The 6,452-nt window shown below is 44.6% G+C and overlaps 1 protein-coding gene across 1 annotated transcript in view; it reads left to right on the forward strand.

Moving 5' to 3' along the window:
- The first annotated feature begins 2,454 nt into the window (after positions 1–2,454).
- The window catches only part of nacc2 (NACC family member 2), a 57,455-nt gene continuing 53,457 nt past the window's right edge, over positions 2,455–6,452 (forward strand). The window contains exon 1 of the mRNA XM_076283464.1: positions 2,455–2,643. The gene's annotated coding sequence lies outside the window, so the exon portion shown is untranslated. The remainder of the gene's footprint in view (positions 2,644–6,452) is intronic.

Here is a 6,452-nt window from a genome sequence, read left to right on the forward strand (position 1 = left end):
TGCCAATGCAAATGGAAAAGTATTTTCCAAGACTCAAACGGGCCAGTCCCAAGAAGAAAAAGTATTCATTTGAAACTTAAACACACGTGGGGAAACTGAACAGTACCAGTAGACGATGATAAACTAGCAAATTAAGCTACTTTGTTTACAATATTTCCAGGCTTCAACCAGTGCTGCTTTTTATTCAGACGTATGTGCACATTTATTTATTTGAGTGTTTTTCATGATTGTGTTGCTATTTCTTTTCCCTGTTTGCTTTAATTGATAACTGAGGTGATTAGAATCAGAGGAATTGGTTAATTGGTTTTTCCCCCTTCTGGTCCTTATCTAAAATAGATTAAAAAAAATCAATAATTATCGATATCGACTGATATGAAATACTTATATCGTGATACAGTTTTCAGCCATATCGCCCAGCCCTACTGCAATGTATAAAATGTTTATTCTCATATGTTTACATTGTTTTGAGGTCTGTAAATTCCTTTTGTTGTATAATGTTTAAACAATGATTGCATGGTGTTTGCAGACATTTAAGCGGGTCCTTTGAGCCCCTCTCTCTTTCTGCCTTTGGTCAGTCTCAACGCCACTGCTGCAGCTTCCACAAAACACCTGCTGCTGGTTGTGGTCATTGTGGCCACACCATTCACTTGTTGCTCAGACTGGCAAAGCACAATTAGTCATTATGACGGCATGAGCTGCAGTCTAGCATCTCCATCACCTTCCACTGCACCGTGTGCATACACATGTATATTCCGGTGTGTGTGCATACACATGCATATCCCGGTGTGTGTGCATACACATGCATATCCCGGTGTGTGTGCATACACATGCATATCCCGGTGTGTGCCAGAGTGCCAGGGCAGCTGGATGAGATGGTCATAGCACTTGTTATTACATGTGTATTGTTGGATGAGATGTCCATAGCACTTGTTATTACATGTGTATTGTTGGATGAGATGGCCATAGCACTTGTTATTACATGTGTATTGCTGTCACTCACCGCGAGCTGCTTTTGTCTGAGATCTTGCACTGAGACACAGAACATTTCTTCTGATTGCTACGAAATGAGCTCAAGGCATGGTGTCAGAGTGTGTGTGTCTGTGTGTATGTGTGTGTAGTGTGTGTGTGTGTGTGTGTGTGTGTGTGTAGTGTGTGTGTGTGTGTAGTGTGTGTGTGTGTGTGTGTGTAGTAGTGTGTGTGTGTGTGTGTGTCTGTGTGTGTATGTGTGTGTGTGTGTAGTGTGTGTGTGTGTGTGTGGTGTGTGTAGTGTGTGTGTGTCTGTGTGTGTATGTGTGTCTGTGGGTGTATGTGTGTGTGTGTAGTGTGTGTGTGTGTGTGTGTGTGTAGTATGATGCAGTGCCATGAGGGATCCACACGGCTGTTTGGTGTGAGAGAGACTGATGTTAATCACCCCCTATCTGCCACCCTGTCACCACAACAGGTCCCTGTCACCTACACTCACACACACTCCCACACACACACACACACACACACACACACACATCCTGCTTGCGCACCACTCTCCTGGAGTTATTCACTTCTCCCAAGTGAGAAAACCATTTTTGTGCTTAGACCGATTTGATGATTGGGGTATTTTCTCCCTTTTCTATTACCATTGCCCAGTTGCAGCACAGAGGTTTCTACACATAGCTGTCTGTAAAAAGGAACTACAGCCTTCAGACATATCTGGATGGAACAGGATGGATAACCAGGGACATAATAATAATAATAATAATAATAATAACAATAATATTAATATGAATACGAATAATAATCCATGTTATTAGTATCATTATTATTGACATTTGAGTTTATTGTTCAAATTGTTATCATCATAATTTTCACACGAAATGCTTTTAGCAGGTCTGTCTGTCTCTCTACAACGGCCAAATGAAGGTGCACCTGAAACCAATACCATAACCATAGTCGCATTACATCCCCGACGGATGGTGGCCGGCGGCTACTTTTCAAATGCCAGGAAAATTTAGTTAGTACAGAAGTCACAAAATATGATTTGCCCTTTTCTGACTGGGTGACGCGCAAAAACGCTTATTCGTGGAATTGATGTTAGTGTAAACTTCCCTTGAGAAATAGTCAAGGACAGGTCTATGGGACTGCACTGACCAGCATGCACCATAGATCTGCACCTTACATTCTCCAGTTGTATTTAACATAACATTTCAGGCACCAACTTGTACAACTTAGCGGCAAGCTTTCCTCATTCTATCGGACACTTGCAATTAGATAGCAGTCGCGGCTATTGGCATTGGTCGGTCTCCGATTTCCGTTCTCTCTAAACATGTTAGCTAGAGTACTGTATGCACCGTCTGTGTCTTTAAAACTCCTAACCCATGCGCGCATGATGTCAGGCTAAGCGCAGTTCAGCTGCCGTCCATGTGAGCCGAAATCACTTCCTGGACTTGGAAACAGGCACGCAGTATAGAGAGAGTGAGAGGGGGAGAGAGAGTGAGAGAGCAAGAGAGAGAGAGAGAGAGAGATGGGGGCAGAAAGCTAGGGAAAGAGCTATCAAACGAGGTGAAGCAGGGGCCTGGCCGGGCAAATAAGGACCCTGCAAACTTTGCATCGGAAGAAATAACACAGTACGGAGCAGAGGACGAATTTTATGGCGGAGAGATACATTGGGTAAAAAAGATCCTTCCTTCTTGATATCGCTTGATGTTTTACATCGCATGATTGTGTGACACGCTCTCCGTGTTTTATTTCCTCGTTGAAGAACTACTTAATTTTTTATATCCCTGCCGTATTATTTTATAGCCACTGCGTCGCCCGGATGAAAGAATAATCAGATTCCTTGTTGTTGTTTGACTTCATTGCTTGATGTGCGTGTATTTAAGTGTATTTTGACGTGTTGGTATACTCCGCATCATGACATTGATTTGATAATGCAACTTCATTCCCCAAAAATAAAAGTCAGCAGCGCTGGAATGTTGGCAGTCTCCGGGAGCACTGTATAGGCCCTGGCTTTGGACAGCTCTCACTGTAACGTTACAAATGACACTTTTATCCCTAACATATTCTGAGTGTAAAGGAGTAATGTTATCAGATATCGCTCGGCGTCAGTGTCAAAACAGACTATAAACGCACCTTAATCGGGTAGTCGCTTACCATGAGGTGCAAATAGTTTTCACCCATATGCGTCCATATGTTTGTGTTTAAAGCGGCATGGTGTTGGATGGGCCTGGTCGCCGAAATGAATAATGGTCGAAGTTTCTCCACCTTTGCAGAATTCGGCGTCCTGTCATGGTACGGCACTCAGTTTTAGACTGCAGGGGAATGGGGAGCCTTGGCATTACTGTGCAACAATACTCTTGCTGGACAGAATACATATTCGTCAAACAAATAATAAGCTGCGCTATTTCAGACCGTCAGGATACGATTAGTTTATCTTTTACGATATTATGCCAGATTATTTCACGTTCATTCTGATTCATTAAATTCAAAATATTTATGTTGCCAAACGAAATGAAAGTACTAAATCAGGGAATGATTTGAGATTGGCAAGCTCAAAGTTAATTTTCCACAGGATAACCTACTATGTGTGATTCATAAGCATTGACAAGAACTTCAGTTTATTCTGATGTACACCTAACCCATCTAAAACAAAGCTATAAAAAGTCTTTTTTTATTCAAATACAGATAATACTGATTTAGTAAAAGATTTATCTTCCCACCTGGAGACTTGGACACACTTTTGAATGACGTTTAAAGATGGTGGTCCAAGTGATCTCCGGGTTTGTGGCCAGACTCTTAACAGCGTGTTGGTGTTAGTGAGGGAGAGAGTTGTGTGTGCCTAACCTCTCTCTGCTGACTACCATGTGTCATAGTCTGGTTTTCATGAAGCCGTGGCATGTGACTAGGCACAATGGCTCCTTTCCTATGCAAGTTGCATGTGCCTTATGGCATTTCCTGTGTTTCTCTCTTTCTCACAAACACACACACACACACACACACACACACACACACACTGACACATGCTCTCCTACTGTCTCCCTCTCACTCTCTTTCCCTAACACATATTTCCTCTCTCTCTCTCTCTCTCTCTCTCGCTTCTCCCATTCTGGCTCAGTCTCTGTCTTACTTTAACTCTCTTTCATTCTCTCTCTCTCTCTCTCTCTCTCTTTGTCAGGTTGAATACACTTTGCCATAGCACACATGTAAAACACACACACACACACGGCTGGCTGTATGGGAGATATGTGGAGGGCAGACGAGGAGTCCGTCTGAGTGAGAGTGAGAGTGAGAGTGAGAGTGAGCTGCTTGAGTGAGGCCCGCTGTGGAGATCTCCTAACGTCGCAGACAGACAGACAGACAGACAGACAGGCAGACAGGTAGACAGACAGGTAGACAGACAGGTAGACAGACAGACAGGTAGACAGACAGACAGACAGGTAGACAGACAGACAGACAGGTAGACAGACAGACAGGTGGACAGGCAGGCAGGCAGACAACAGACAGGCCGGTAGGCAGGAAGGCAGGCAGACAGGCAGGCCCCCAACTCCCCACCACTGTAAAATTCACCCCAGCTGCTACTCCAAATAAGCAAAGATGTGAAATACAACCATGCCTCCCTCTCTCTCTCTCTGTCTCTCTCTCTCTCTGTCTCTCTCTATCTCTGTCTCTCTCTCTCTGTCTCTCTCTCTCTCTCTCTCTCTGTCTCTCTCTCTCTCTCTATCTCTGTCTCTCTCTCTCTCTCTGTCTCTCTCTCTCTCTCTCTCCTTCTCTCTCTCCACCACCACTGGAGTGGGTTCCCGCTCAACCCTGTGGCCAGCGAGCCTCACAGCAACTCTTTTGTTGCTCTTGTGTGTCGTGTTCAGTTCCTTATTGTCTCTGTGTGTGTGTGTGTGTGTGTGTGTGTGTGTATAGTAAAATGTGGTCATGAGTGGCCCATATGCATATGTCGTGGTGTGTGTGTGTGTGTGTGTGTGTGTGTGTGTGTGTGTGTGTGTGTGTGTGGGTTGTTTAAGTGTTTGACCTGACACATAAGGACGAGTGTCCTGTTTTTTTCTCCTTTCCTTCCCTAAACGATACCCTTCAGCGCCACTGTCCTTGTGCTGGCGGTGGGCCAACTCTCTGATGACGCTCAACAGCTGTATTTGTGCTCTGGTGTCCCGGGTTGCCCCCTCAGCCCCTGCTCTACTAAACATTCCACAAGAAGAAGGGGGGTAGTTGGCGAGTGGGGGTGGTGTGTGTGTGTGTGGGGTGTGTGGGGTGTGTGTGTGGGGGGGGGGGCAGGAGAGTGCTGGGTTTATGCGGCATGGTTTGCCCCCTACCCCAAGGGCCCCTCAGTTTACCATGTGCTCGCTTCAGGAGAGAGAGATGAGGTCGATGAGAGCGTCGCGTCTGTGACTCCCCAGACTTTGCTCTGCTCCTTATCTCCTGATAAGAGTAATGATATCACCATGCTATACATGTACACACACACACACACACACACACATGTGTACTGTACACACACACACACACACACACACATGTGTACTGTACACACACACACACACACCCACATGTACACTGTACACATACATACACACACACACACACACACACACACACACACACACACACACAAACATGTATACTGTACACATACACACACACACACAGTTATACAAGCATACAGTATATTTGCACAAACACATACACACACACGTACACACACACACATGCACTCAGTCACACATGGAAAAACTGTCTTAAGTAGGAGCGCATGCTCTCGCACACACACACATAAAACATGTTGGAAAACATACACACCCACACTCAAACATACACACTGTCATGCCCAAACTCAAACAATGTCTCGTGTGATGCAAGAACTTAAACACATGGTGGTTTCTGTCACGTAGAAGAGGAATGCTTTCTCACCCATACTAAGACCTATTCAGACACACACACACACAGCTAAAGTACACACATATTTAAATGCCTATACTAAGACCTATTCAGACACACACACACACACACACACACACACACACACACACACACACACACACACACACACACACACACATAGGAAGTACACACATATTTAAATGCTTTTATTTGGATTGAAAAGCTAAAGCAACAAAACAAGCTCCTAACTATATATATATCACTTGTGCATACATACAGACACACACACACACAGACATACATACAATGTGGCACCAACACTGCTTTCTCTCTCTCTCTCTTTCATACAAATACACGAACACACACACACACACACATATATATATATACACACTGTATGGGGCTGACTGTGTCATGTGCGAATGGCCAGAGTGTGTGTGCTGTGTGTTTGCGGAGTGTGTGTGTGTGTGTGCGTGTTGGTTTCTGCACGTTCCCAGTGCTTGACCAGGGTTCTATGGGATGATTGTGCTGCCACGACTCTATTCATATGCCCTCTGTGTGTGTGTGTGTGTGTGTGTGTGTGTGTGTGTGTGTGT

This window comes from Alosa pseudoharengus, unplaced genomic scaffold, assembly GCF_046254945.1.
Source record: "Alosa pseudoharengus isolate Yale_2024_CS ecotype anadromous, Long Island Sound unplaced genomic scaffold, YU_APseudo_1.1 YU_APseudo_1.1_scf_14, whole genome shotgun sequence".
Classification (NCBI taxonomy): domain Eukaryota; kingdom Metazoa; phylum Chordata; class Actinopteri; order Clupeiformes; family Clupeidae; genus Alosa; species Alosa pseudoharengus.